Raw genomic sequence first — 15,331 nt, 5'->3', positions numbered from 1 at the left:
AAAAGTTTTTCTGCAGGTTAAAGCATCAAGAGCTGATTTCTTTTTGTATGATAAAAACCCTTCTGTTTCCACCACCAAACCTTTCAGGGGAGAATTTGCCACAGTTTGGCACCATTTTTGAGTGAAATTGAGTACGTCAGATTTTTAGTGAAATTGTGACCGCACAGTTTAGGGATTATTATTATTTTTTTAAAAAAAGGTTTTTCAGCAGGGTAAAGCATCGACATCTGGTTTCTTGGTGTATGATAAAAAGCCTTATATTTCCACCGCCAAACCTTTTAGGGGAGATTTTGCAACAGTTTGGCACTATTTTTGAGTGAATTGCATAACGTCAGACTTTTAGTGAAAGTGTGAACTCGCGGGTTAGGGATTTTTTCAAAAAAAGTTTTTCCCGCTGATTAAAGTGTTGAGGGCTGATTTCTTGGCATATGAAAAAAAAACCCTTCTGTTTCCATCGCCAAACCTTTCAGGGGAGAATTTGCAACAGTTTGGCGCTATTTTTGAGTGAAATTGAGTACGTCAGATTTTTCGTGAAATTTTGACCGCGCGGGTTAGGGATTTTTTTTAAAAAAAAATTCTGCATGTTAAAGCGTCGAGGGCTGATTTCTTGGTGTATGATAAAAACCCTTCTGCTTCCACCGCCAAACCTTTAAGGGGAGAATTTGCAACAGTTTGGCACTATTTTTGAGTGAATCAGAGAACATCAGATTGTTAGTGAAATCGTGACCTCATGGGTTAGGGATTTTTTCAAAAAAATGCTTTCCCGCAAGTTAAAGCATCGAGGGTTGATTTCTTGGCCTATGATGAAAACACATCAAACACCGAACCCCAAAGTATTGAAGCTTCTGAAATATTGTGCTTCAGTTGTGCCAGAAAAGCAACTTATTGGGTCCACATTGACCTAAAACAATGATTCCCCTTCTAGATTTCTGCATCGTCCCTGGCTTTGATTTAACCTGTTTTTAATTCTGTCTCTGTTTTCTGCCTTAGACTTGTGGAGTTCTATTTATTTTAATTTTGAAAGCAAGTTGAGTTTTAAAGAAATAATTATAAATATATTGCACCCTGTTCTTTGACTGAATTAATTAATTTCTTAAAATCTAATGCAGGCTTGTCTCCATATGGTCTCAATTTATACCATTTATTAACAATAGTAAAGTGATCTCCCCTTTGTCTCAGTCACAGCAGCAACTATGGAGAAATTATCTTAATGCTCTAAATTTAAGCATACCCTGTGGATGTGAACTTAATCTGTAACATAGACGATTTTCCAATTATGTTTTGAGGCTGCGTGGAAGACTGCATATAAGTTTTAACATCTGTACCTGTATCATTCTGGAATTGCCAAACACTTTATGTTTGGCAATTGTTTTAAAAATGTTTAATAAAGTTGGGTTTTTTTTTATTAAAAAAGGTAATTAAAATGTAATAAACTTTTTTTAATTTTGGGGGTGCACTATTTTTCTGATCTGAAGCCACGGAGTGGCTTCACACAGGAAATAATTAAATAAAAAAGCAGAATGAAATAAAACTGTTTTTAAGTTGTTTCTTTACCATTTCTGGATTATGGGATCACTTACATTTGCTAACAGTTGAGGGATCGTCCTATAGGGTCCCGAAGCTTGATATGGTGTGATATTGCATCTGAAAATTGTATAATAGCAAATATCAACATACACTAGCCAGTGCAAAATGATTTTATGTGTGGGCCAGGAGAAGAATGAATGTGTCATAGCTGGCACCTAGATTGTTTACCGCTTTATGATGAAATACTAATTACAGCTTTCCCTTTCACTAAGAGTCCTGTGTTGCTGTACACATCTTCATGATGTGACAAAGTGTTAAATAGATGCATATTTGCACCGCTCAGACACCAGCATCCCAGACAAGGGACAATCTAGACACAACACTAAGCTTATCTTTATCCTTTCTGAAGGTTTGGTGAGCTGGACAGAAAAATCAAAGCAGGAAGCATGATGCCTGATAGCTATTTATAAACATTCAGATAACATCTTTTGGCATAAGAAGGCAGTATTTCTTGCCAGCATCTCAAATGATACATCGCTGAAATAAATGATTGGATTATATTCATTGCTGCAGGTTTAAAGTGTTGCATGAAGCTTTTAAGGGTAGGGAATTGCATGTACACAGCATATAGATTGCCACGTGGTGGTCCTGTATGCATTATTTATTTTCATATGTGCATCCACTTGGAAGCTACAACAGATCACAGCTTCCTGTTACATGTGCATGCAGCAAAAGCAGCTCAATGCAGCCATCACATTAATTGTATAATACCCTGTTTCTCATATTTTAAGACATACCCATAAAATAAGCCATAGCAGGATTTTTAAGCATTCAAGGAATATAAGCCATACCCCGAAAATAAGACATAGTGATAGGCGTAGCAGCAATGCCGGCCACGGCAGAAGGAGGAGGAAAAAAATAAGACATCCCTTGAAAATAAGCCATAGTGTGTTTTTTTGAGGAAAAAATAAATATAAGACATGTCTTATAATATGAGAAACACGGTACACAGGATCTCTCTCAAAAGATCTCTAAGATGATGTGCAGCATTACAACCAACACACAACACAACAAAATAATAGAATGAAACAAAATCCAGCATCTTTGACAAAAGTCTTCTTGCATATATGCAAGTACTGTATATTCCTGCGTATAAGTCTACTTTTAAACCCAGGAAAACCTTCTCAAAAGTTGGGGGTCATCTTATCTGCCGGGTTGTATTTCTTATATGGCGAGTATATCCCAAACTCTATATTTTAACTGGAAAAGTTGGGGGTTGTCTTATACGCCCAGTTGTCTTATACGTCAGAATATATGGTATATCTATGTGAGAATTGATAACTTTGAAGCAGTTCTAAAGAACCTCTGTGCTAAAATAGCACACAATTTAATTCTCAGATCACCAACGTTGTCAGCATCAAGTTTGTTCTCACCACTTTCCTAACTAAAGGCGAAGGATAAGAGAACTGAGCTGCAAGAATGCCCCGAAAAGCAGAGACTAAGACGAGATACGCAGAGATGGAAAACCGCAGTAGGTAAAAAGACAAAATAGTTGAATCACGTTGTTTTGATTGCTAGTTGTTCCTGAGGCAGCATGATGCATAAGTAGCATGTTGACTCCACAGAGTAGCCCAAGGTAAACATGGAACCTAACCACTTAAGTAACAAAAAAATAAAATAACCACGATGACTGTAGCTGACTGTTTACATAAGAACTGCCAGTGTTTCGTATGTGAACACTTCAGGCTATTCTGTCTCAAGGTAAATGCACACAAAACCGGGATGAATGCAACCTTTATTATCAGCACTTCCTTTGTGGGTTGAGAAGAATTGCATACACCAACATCTACCTAAATCAAGGAATTCTTCATTTTTAACTGTGTAATGGTTCTATTTTCTAGGTAAATATTATGAGAAGGGAATGAGACAGAGGCGCCACCACCTCTAGAGGATTCAGGGGGCTGGACACAACGTCCTGACATCACACAATGTCACCTGACATGGTTTACTCCTTAGCCTTTTCTTCTCCCAAGGATATCCCACAAGACAGGGGAAGTTTAGGATCAGAGTTTTCCTTCTCCTAGTTGGGCTGCCTTCCCAGGTTGATGAGCCCCATCTGCTTAGTTTGTGGCCCTATACTTGTTGTTGGATTACAACTTCCATTATGGCAGACTATTGGCCATGTGATAGTGATTGTCGGGGGTGAGAGTTGGAAACCAACAACTGGAGGGCCACAAGTTCCCTATTCCTAGTTTGAAGATGCAGGAAACAGGATGAACAGAACAAAAAGCCCATATGTACAATATGGCTTAGCACCAAGGGGCAACCCACAATTCTACCAAGAGTGGTAGGATTCTCTTACTAGGTTGGCCATCATTCATTGGTAGAGCACATGCTCTCCATGCAAAAGACCCCCAAGTCCCATCCTTTACACCTCCAGGTAGAAATGGATGTGATGTGAAATCCTGCAGCCATTGACCACTGCTCTGAGGCAACTTCCTAGGTTCTTAGGGATGCTCTTGGTGTAGAAAAGGGATGACTAACCTCCGGCTTTGCAGATGTTAGTGGACTCCTGGTCCCATGCCAGCCACCATGGCAAATGGGACTTATAGCCTAACAACTTCTGGAGGGCTCAGAACACCCTGTATCCTAGTGGTGACAAAGAAGGGAAGACGAAAAGGTTCATCATGCCCTTGACACTATATGTCTCTAAAGTTTTATAAAGTCACTGTGAGTCCTTCTTACCAAACCTGAAACAAATCACATCTTCAGTACAATAAGTAGCATGACCTTCAACTCCCCAAAAGTCGAGAAAACATTCAGCACCTAAAAAATAATAATACATGATTCTTCAAGGCACTATGGAAATGTAATCCGTTTCAGACACCATGAAAAAGCCCTCTTGTGCTGGTGATGACTGGAAAGCACAACTTTAACTGCAATGATAACACTGGCAAGGTAGTGATAAGGTTTTTTTATATATATACATGAAATAGTATGAGTGAATTATATCATCACAAGCAGTATATAGTGGCTGACTCCAAGTTGAGAAGTGTGAGAGTTAACTTCTATTTTTTGCAAAATAAATAGGGAGGGGGAGACCGAAATGGAATTTAAACAGAAATTAATCTCATCTTCAGATAATTTGAATTAAAGCAAAGGCTAAATTTGCCTTTGGCTTCCATATCTCCTCCTAATATGATTATTCACCAAGTGTTGCTGGCAATGGGTGAGCAATACATTTTAATAAGCAAACAACAATGGCAAAATAACAGTTAATCTCGGATTCCTATGACATGCCTGCCATTCCGCCAAATGTTTCCCTTGGACGGGAAACATGAAAAGTACGATGCTGAAGGATTTATTTCATAGCAACATGAAAGTCGTATGTGTCACCCCAAATTAGGGACAGGCTGGCCAGCTCAGGGTTGCTTCTGCTTTTGCAGCAATTTCGGAGAAGATCGATAGATATAGACTGCCTCATAACACTAAGCCATCCATCTGGCTAAAGTGCAGAGGCATATGTACCTTTGACCTTAACAGATAAAGAGTCATCTCCCGTGGATGGCTGTGAATTTCCTACAGAAACAATGATTTCCAATTACTTGTACGCTGATGCAACGTGGCAAGTGGCAGCTGGGGAAAATAACTCGTATCGTCCCCTGTTTGCTTAAAACGTGTCACATCTGGATTTGTGTAGATAAATCCACACATCGGTGCCACATTGGCAATCTTATAGAGCTTATAATTGAAATTTGCTAGTGTGAAGCAAGTCCCTGCCTGCATGAAAAATTGCATTTCTTCAAATATAATTCCTCCTCCTCTTCAACATGTGTGTGTGTGTGTGTGTGTGTGTGTGTGTGTGTGTGTGTGTGTGTGTAGGCGACTATCAACATTCCTGAAAGACATACTTGAAGTCATGGATCACTGATTCCTTATCCCCGCAGTAAAGCAGGACTTTGTCACTGCCTTAAATGTGGATAGGACCAATGCTCTCCATACAGTAGTACCTCGGTTTACGGACTTAATCCGTTCCAGAAGTCCGTTCTTAAACCGAAACCATTCTTAAACTGAGGCGCGCTTTCCCTAATGAGGCCTCCCGCCGCCGGTGCCCCTCCATCGTTCGGCTTCCGTTCTTAGACCGAGGTAAAGTTCACAAACCGGGACACTAATTCCGGTTTTGTGAAGTTCGTAAACAGAATAGTTCGTAAACAGGGCTGTTCTAAAACCGAGGTACCACTGTATTAGGGTCCCCCTGGTCATAGTTTCACTCTATACTTAGCTTCTATAGAACTGATATGGATGGGTGAATCATGAAGTTTGGAGTCTGGATTTGTCAGCTGACAAGGCTACTTGTTGTTGTTTAGTCGTTTAGTCGTGTCCGACTCTTCGTGACCCCATGAACCATAGCACGCCAGGCACTCCTGTCTTCCACTGTCTCCCACACTTTGGTCAAACTCATGTTGATGGCTTCGAGAACACTGTCCAACCATCTCGTCCTCTGCCTTTCCCTTTCTCCTTGTGACCTCTATCTTTCCCAACATCAGGGTCTTTCCCAGGGAGTCTTTTCTTCTCATGAGGTGGAACAAAGTATTGGAGCCTCAGCTTCAGAATCTGTCCTTCCAGTGAGCTACTTAGGCTGCTGCAATCCTGTACCCACCGAGGGTTGCCATGTGTCCTCTTTTTCCAGGACACACTCTCTTTTTCAGGGGTAATTTTTTTTTGTCCGGGTGAATTTTTAAAATTAGCTAAAAAGTCTTTGGCTATACTTTCTGGATGAGACATAGACACAACTGGTGGTTGAAGACTTGCTTTCCTCTTCTCTTCTCCTGCCCCCCTCAGCTATATATCACAGTTTCAATAGCCTATGTATAGTAGGGGTATTTAAAATGAGAGTCGTCATAGTGTCCTCTTTTTTGTTCTTCAAAATATGGCAACCCCATATACATGTGATTTTAACCAATAATCTCTGTAACATTAGAAGTCAATGTAGAGGTCAAAACTGGGAAATTACTAGCTTACATCCTTTTCAGACACAGTCAGCCAAAGGGATGTTTTGGAGGTGTGTGTGTGTGTGATCTCTCACTCCTGATTAGTCACTACCAGTTCAGATCCTATTAGCTCCTTCTTCTTCTTCTTCTTCTTCTTCTTCTTCTTCTTCTTCTTCTTCTTCTTCTTATTCTTATTCTTATTCTTATTCTTATTCTTCTTCATTCCTGCTTGTTCATCAAAACATAAAAGTATTCTTTCATCCATACACAAATGCATTAATTAATTAAACCCATATTATTAGCTGAGTAAGGCTAGATTCCTAGTTATAAAATTTCCTAGCAGCAAGCACCATTGAACACAATGGACTTCTCCCTAAATAAATATGCAAACCATCAGGCTGTGCGGTTTCTTTAATCTGTTGACAGCCTTCGTTGCACTCCATCACTTTATCACATTACCGTTAACACGTGCTAAAAGGAAATCACAAAAACTCTTTTTTGACTCTTTTTAGTCCTAGAACACAACACACTAACACAAGTCTTGTGACTCATTTGTACTAAGATTATCTTCAACACCCACACAGTCCTCCAAACTTAACACATCTAAAAGAAATCAATAGCTATAGAAAGGAAGCCAGCACTTTCCTTCTCATTCTTAGTCATATGTCTCCTGAATCAACTACAAAAGTCAATGTTGTTACGAATCTTCAGTAGATTTATTAACATTTGTTCTGTATGTGTACAAAACCTCAGTACTAATATGTTATTGATAGATACAGTAGATAGATAGATGATTGATTGATTGATTGATTGATAGATGATAGATAGATAGATAGATAGATAGATAGATAGATAGATAGATAGATGGTAGATAGATAGATGATAGATAGATAGATAGATAAAGATAGATAAATGATAGATAGATAGTAGATAGATGATAGATAGATGTGCATTTTGGGGGTGTGCATTGGCTCTACATGCATCATGAATTATGAGATGAATTAGGGTCATTTGAAGGTGGCTCTCTTATTACTGAGTCATTAACACGTCTCAACTTGAGACAGATCAGGGACTTCCTAAGCTTCCAAGTGGCTGTATGGTCTCAAGCAGACTGGTTGTCCCCCCCCCCTCGCAGAGAAATTAAACCAAGCTGACTAGGAAAATGTCCAGAGTTTGAGGGTGTGTGTGTGGAGATTGGGGGAAAAAAGCATTTGTTTAGCCACAGAGGTCTAGCTTTTAATCAAAGTGAATTATTTCCCCAGGGCATTCCAACCACAGTGGTTGGGAGGGAATTTACAACTGCCTTTTAAAGTGAATGTCTGCCCTTCCCTATGCAAGTTAATAGAAATATCTCCACTGTATCCTCCCAAATTTCAGGGTTCTTCCAGGGTGCTTCATGGGAGGTATTCCAAATCTTTCCTGGTGAGTTCTGACATTTTTCAACTACCTTCTTCCCTCATGCAGATCAGTATAACCCAGGCATCCCCAAAGTTTGGCCCTCCAGATGTTTTGGACTACAATTCCCATCTTCCCCAACCACTGGCCCTGTTAGCTAGGGATCATGGGAGTTGTAGGCCAAAACATCTGGAGGGCCGCAGTTTTGGGATGCCTGGTATAACCCTACAAATCTGTGGTGGGACCCTTAGCCACCCACCTACAGCCCTTGGAAAAACATGGTCCTTGTTGGGGGTGACAGTTCCCCCATGCCATTCTTTCAAAGTGTTGCTGTCTTTGGGGAAGTGTAGCCTGCTGTCAATGTGCTTAGCCACACCAACGATTAGCCAAGCTTCTGGATGCAAAGTGGCAAACTAGTATCCTCCTGTTATATCCCTTCTAAGGGGTAGAGGCAACACACAGAGAGAGGTGATAAACTGTGTGTGGCTGTGTTCAGATAACACCTTAAGAACCTTCTTGTGTGGCTAATCTCAGAACTTGCTCCTCTTTGTATGCCTAGAATTCTTTAATGCCCTTAGTGCCAACCTAAATAGCCATTAGCATTTGTTAAAGGCTTATTTATTTAATGTATTAATGCCAGTCCTTGGAAATCTGCCAAAACAATGCTGGCAATCCTTTCCTGTTTTTAACTCACTGAATATTTGTATCTTGGGAGAATCGTTTTTCTGTTATCCTTAAATTCTGTTTTGACCTGACCTTGAAAAGTACCTGAAACTAATGTGGATTATCAAGATTTTCTGAAGAGGACACATGCTTAAATCCAAGCGGTGTTTTTTTTTTTCCCCAAACATCATGAGCACTTCATCAAAATAAAATAAAATTCCAATGTTATGAAATGAGAGGGGGGATCTAGAGTAAAGAGCAGTGTAGCCTGATAGCACTTATGCAAATCAAACGGTTTTTCAACACGCTGTATTTAGGCCAGGATGAAACAAACATCTGAACGTATCTGTTCCCTCAGAAGAGATGCAGCTGGGATTTTGATGAGAAATCTCTTTATCTGCCCCCCCCCTTTCCTTTCCCCTTTTTGTGCTGAACTAACAGCAGAAAAGTTTATCATAATGTGTGGATTTGCAAGGAACAAAAAAGCTAATTCTGAAGCTGCTCAAGTGAAGTCGGAAGAAGTGAGGCTGGGAATATGGTAGCAGCAAAGCTGGCAAAGTCTGTGAATAAATGTGTTATAAAGGTGGAGAGGCAGTGCCGTGTAGCAGTTAGGGCACTGGACTAGGACCTAGGAGAACAGGGTTAAAACCCCATGAAGATCACTGGGGTGGGGGGTGGGGTCAGTCACTTTCCCTCAGCCTAACCTACCACACAGGGTTGTTGTGAGGATAAAATGAAGAAAGTGATAACCATGTGTAGCACCTTGAGTTCGTTTTAATAAAGATGGGATATAAATGCAACAAAAACAACAACAGTAGCAGCAGCAACAGATCTGATCCTTCCATTTTTAGGAAGATGAACCTGTCAATAATGTTCAGGGTTCCTAGGAAGAGGAAGGTTTCAGGATGGGGATAAGGGGAGAAACAACAACAACAACAACAACAACAACAACAACAACAACAACAACAACAACAACAACTTAAACCCCAGCCACCCTTGGCTGCTCCCAACAGAATATTAAAAACACAATAAAACCTCAAACATTAAAAACGTCCCTAAACAGGACTGCCTTCAGATGTCTTCTAAAAGTCAGATAGTTGTTCATTTCCTTGACATCTGATGGGAGGGCATTCCACTGGGCAGGCGCCACTACCGAGAAGGCCTTCTGCCTGGTTTCCTGTAACCTCACTTCTTGAAGACATCTCTTTATTCTTTACACATACACTGTGCTGTATAGCTCTCGAGTTAAGGACTATTTTTTCTGTAAAAATATTGGCTTGTTTATCTGTTACTTATATCCATACGTATGGGATGGGTTTTCCCCCCCACTCAAAGACCTTCAAAGCAACATATATAATTTTTAAAAAACCCTACAGTGGAAGTTCATAAACATTGAGATACCTATTTTCTTTACCGAACATTGACACTTAAGCAAAAGAAAAGAGGGCTGGAATCAATCCTATTCCCACAACCTAGAAACACTGGCTTCCGTAAACCGAGGCTCTGAATTGATGCGAGGAAAACAGGGAGGGCAGAGATCAAAGCATGGAGTTGTTATAGCAACTGGCATTCGGAGAATAAGTCTGAATTTCATAAAATACATATGGCATCCCAAGATATACAAAAAGAATAAACTGAGGAACTCGTTTAAAAAATACTACAAGCTCTGTAGAGGATTCAGCCTGCTGGGTGAGCCAGCTTCACAGACAAGTTTGCAGGAGGAATTTTAATATATCTCTTTATGTTGCTGGAGGGTGAGCCGTCTGAAGTGCCTCATAGCGCTTCTGCCTTGTCTTCAGGGGCTGGAGTTAGGATCACATTGAGCTGAAGCAGTCTAGGACAAAAGTGGGGCTCTTAGTTGGGGTGTTGGGGTGTGTTTCTATACAGTATATTTGGTTGGGACTGCTGTGAAGAGTAGTTCAACTTTGTTAATCTCTTCCTCTTTGCTAGCTTATTGTTTGAAAGTTCTGTATACTTCAAATGTGTTATTAATCGATAATCAGCAACGCTATGAGATGTTACAGATGAAAAATTTATCAGAGAGTGGGACATATACAGAGTCTATGTCAAAGGACATTGTCAAAATATTAATCCGTTGGCAGATTTTGATTGAACTTCTGTGTGAAAATAGGGTAATTTTTTATAAAATTTAAAGTGAAATAAAGTGCGTATTTAAGGAATTTAATCTGGGAACACAATGGGAAGATTGGAGGTCATGTCAAATTCAAATACAAAATGATGTACAAAGCAAGTATCAATGAATGAATGAATGAATGATAGTTTATTTCTATTTACAGGTAGGTAGCCGTGTTGGTCTGAGTATCTGAAGAAGTGTGCATGCACACGAAAGCTCATACCAAAATAAAAACTTAGTTGGTCTTTAAGGTGCTACTGAAGGAATTTTTTTTGTTTATTTCTATGTTAATCTTTATTTTGTCTTTAACATTCACTGATTATTTTTGTTAAAGCATTAAAAAATGTGTTATTAATTGTTGAGTGATCCTAATATAGAACAGATTGTCCCTATTTTCATCTGAGAAATGTTGGAGGGTATGATAACAATACATCTCTCTTGCAGTCTGCACAGCATCCCTGGCTGCCTGTAATTCTCGATCTGCAAAAATCTACATGGGACGAGTTACTTCTGTCCTGTCCAGAACTTTAATTGAAGTGTTGACTACCTGAGATTAGTGCAGTCACAGCTGCTTACTTTTTTATTTTTCAAAAAGGGTACATGTGCCAAATCTGCCCCTTATAAAGTGCTACCAAAAATAATTTCATTATGTTCCCCAGCTTTGGAGCCAGCTGCTGTGTGTGACCTCGTGTGTGTGTGTGTGTGTGTGTGTGTGTGTGTGTGTGTGTGTGGTTTCTTTATATCCCATCACCTGTGATTTGTGACCTTTTAGTCAATTGTCTGCCTGCCTGCCATAGTGTATAATGCAAATATGCCCAGCTGAATTCTCCATCATGATCATATCAAAGCCTTAAAACATCATAGGAGGAAAGGTGCATTGTAGTGCAAACTATCAATTGATTTTCAAAAGATCACATCAGTATCAATATAGGCCAGCAGTCACAGCCACAAAATGTTTATACACCATGGACCCAAACCTGCCCAAACCTGTTTTTCAACACATCTCTCAATACTATAAAACCTTCCACCGAATAAAATGAAACGCTTAGCTGAAACTGCAAGTTTTAATTTGATCCTATTAGAAGATGTTGCTGTGGAAGCAAAGAATGATTATATTCTTTATATCCCATTTGTCCCACCTGAAAGTGAGGGCTTAGACTGACATATTGTTGAAACACCTAACACTCCAGTCTTAAGCATGTTTATTCTGAAGTAGTTTCCTCCAGTGCTGATTTTTGAACTGTAAACTCATCAGGTTACGGATGTGTGTTGATCTTAGTCTATGATGTACAATTTACATTGATTGTGCTATATTGCATCTTTATAATTTGTGAGCATCCACATCATATACTTGAAGCAATCTTCTCTTATGCCACTTAATCAGACATGGCTTCCCTCAAAGAATTCTGGGAACTAAAATGTCATAACCTCCAACATTTCTCCAATGAAAATAGGAACCCTCCAACATTTCTCCAATGAAAATAGGGACATCCTTAGAGTTTCTGCTAAAAAACATAAGAGAGGATGAGAGGATTAAAGGAATAACAAGGGGAAGAGACACCCATAAATTAAAAGCGTTCGCTGATGATATCATTCTTACATTGGAGGACCCAGAGGAAAGTGTACCCCAAGCATTAGAGAAAATTAGAGAATTTGGGGAGCTAGCGGGGTTTAGCATAAATAAAGATAAAACGAATATGTTGGTCAAAAATTTAAGGAAAGAGGAGATTGAAAGGTTACAAGAGAGAGTAGGATTGAAGGTGGTTAAAAAGGCTAAATATTTAGGAATTTGGGTTTCTAACAATACTAATAATTTGGTAAAGGATAATTACGTCAAAATTTGGAATGAGGTTAAAAAAGATTTAGAAATATTGAAAAGATTAAATTTATCACTTCTGGGCAAAATAGCGACCATTAAAATGAATGTTCTACCGAGAATGTTGTTCATATTTCAAATGCTCCCAATCTTAGGAACAGGAAGTGGAATTTTTAAACAATGGAATAAAGATCTATCCAAATTTATATGGAACAATAAACCAGCCAGAGTAAAATTTAAATTATTAACCGACATAAAAGAGAGAGGAGGACTGGGGCTCCCTAACCTAAAAATCTATCATGATGCCGCAAGCCTTCTTTGGATAAAGGAATGGATTACCTTGGAAAACCACGAACTACTAGATCTAGAGGGATTTCAAAACAGATGGGGTTGGCATGCCTACTTGCAGGATGAAAAGGTAAAAATACATAAAGGGTTTAACACGCATGTTATTAAAAAATCTCTATTGAAGGTATGGGAAAGACATAAACCCCTGATGGAACCGAAGACACCAAAATGGTTGTCACCTATTGAAATAATAACAGTGAAAAAAGTAAATAATGATGGAAAATGGATAAAGTATAAGGACTTAATAGAGGGAAAAGAAGGGGTATTTAAAATTAAAAAATATGAAGATGTTAAGCAGCAATTGGCAGGGTGGCTCCAATATTATCAATTAAATAGTAGGTTTCAAGAAGATATGAAAAAAGGAGGGTTTATGTCCGAACCATCCCTACTTGAAAAAAGTCTATTACATAGTGAACGGAAAATTATATCCAAAGTGTATAACACCATTCTAGAATGGGAAGTGAAGGATGAAGTTGTGAAGGAGACAATGACGAAGTGGGCAATGGATCTAGGGAAAGTAATAGAAATGGATAAGTGGGAAAAACTCTGGAGTGCAACATGGAAATTCACGGCGTCAGAAACAATTAGAGAAATTTTAATAAAAATGTTCTATAAGTGGTATCTGACGCCGGTTAAAATTTATAAAATGTATAAAGTTAAAGATAATCATTGCTGGAGGTGCGAAAGAGAAGTAGGTACGTTCCTACATATCTGGTGGCAGTGCCCAAAAATTAAACCTTTCTGGAATGGAGTGTTAGAAGAGTTAAAGAAAATATTTAAATACAACATAAAGAAGACTCCAGAATCTTTCCTATTAGGAATGGTTGAAGAGGAAGTGGCAAAAAAAGATGAAAAGATATTTTTATACTCAGTAGCGGCAGCGAGAATTTTAATTGCAAAATTATGGAAAAGTAAGGAAGTACCCACTATGAGAGATTGGCAGGAGAAATTAATCGGTTATATTGATTTAGCGAGATTGACGAATTCAATTAGGGGCGGTTCCAATAAAATTTTTATTGATAATTGGGAAAAATTTGGAGTATACTTAAAAGAACTTGGGTTTGAAACCAATATTTTGTAGTATTCCAAGGAGGAAAGTTAATGTAAGCAGTAGGAGGATAAATAATTTTATATATATATATTTTTTTTTTAATAATTTTTTATTGCACATGAATAAAACAAATAATAATACATACACATACATTCATACCATTCATCATACAAGACAAAAATGAAAAATCAATTACTTACACTAACATACCATACCTACACACATTACATTCCTACCTATAGAGCTATATTGCTAATATTATATTCAAATTTCTTGTCAAAGTTTAAAAGTCCGATAGGACAATTATGAGAAAAGCTCGATAGGAAGAGAAAAAGAATAATGGGCAAGCTAGACAGCACCAAAGACCTAACCTGAAATATTTTTTGGTTTAAAAAAAGGAAATTTAAAGAAATATCTCAGGAAGGGAGAATACGAGAAAAAGCAAAAAGACAAAAAGAGAGAGAAAGAAAAAAAAGAAAAAAAGAAAAAAAGAAAGGGGAAAGAATTTAAGAAAAGAAAAGAGACGAAGGGGGGAAAAAAGGAAAAAAATCTAAAGTCGTAAGAGAGAGAGAAAGAGAAAAAAAAAGAACAAGGAGTAAAAAAAAAAAAAAGACAAAAGAGAGACGATTCAGACTGATTCAACAGTCATCTCTCAACTGAATACATTTCATCCTCTAACACTTCCACCGCGCTATACACAGGAGTTTACCCTTCAATATTTCTTATCCAGTCCTCTATTTACCACTCCTAGTCTCATTAACCTTCATACTTGATCCCGATCCCATAACCAAGATCATTATCGTCTTATCACAAGTACTGTAAAGAATAAAAGAAAGTGAACATTCTACAATTCTTTTGAGCAATCCTGTATAGTTATTCTAAGCACAACCATGTCCCATTCCCCACTCCCATATTCCTTAGATAATCATTGAGGCACTCCCACTGTTTTCTGATCTTGTCTCTAGACTTATTACGTATCAAATCTGTTAGCTTTGCTAGTTCTAGATATTCGCAGAGTTTGTCGACCCATTCACTTCTTGTTGGTGTTCTTGGTTCCTTCCAGGTTTTTGCAATAAGCGTCCTTGCCGCTGTTGTTGCATAAAGATATATATCTACCTTATCTCGGGGTATATCACTATTTAGGATACCTAATAGATATGCTTCCGCTTTTTTCCCATATGCGATTTTAATTAATTTTTGGGTTTCCCGGTGAATCATCTCCCAAAATGATTTAATTTTTGGGCATGACCACCACATGTGGAACATCGTTCCAATGGCCTGCTGGCATTTCCAACATTTGTTGTTGTTGTTTTTATTTATTTTTCCTATTTTTGCAGGGGTCATGTACCACCTATAGTGTATTTTCATAAAATTCTCTTTCAATGTATAACAAGCTGTGAAGTTAA

This window comes from Zootoca vivipara, chromosome 16 (genome assembly GCF_963506605.1).
Source record: "Zootoca vivipara chromosome 16, rZooViv1.1, whole genome shotgun sequence".
In the NCBI taxonomy this organism is placed as follows: Eukaryota; Metazoa; Chordata; class Lepidosauria; order Squamata; family Lacertidae; genus Zootoca; species Zootoca vivipara.
Note: the sequence above shows the minus strand (reverse complement) of the source record.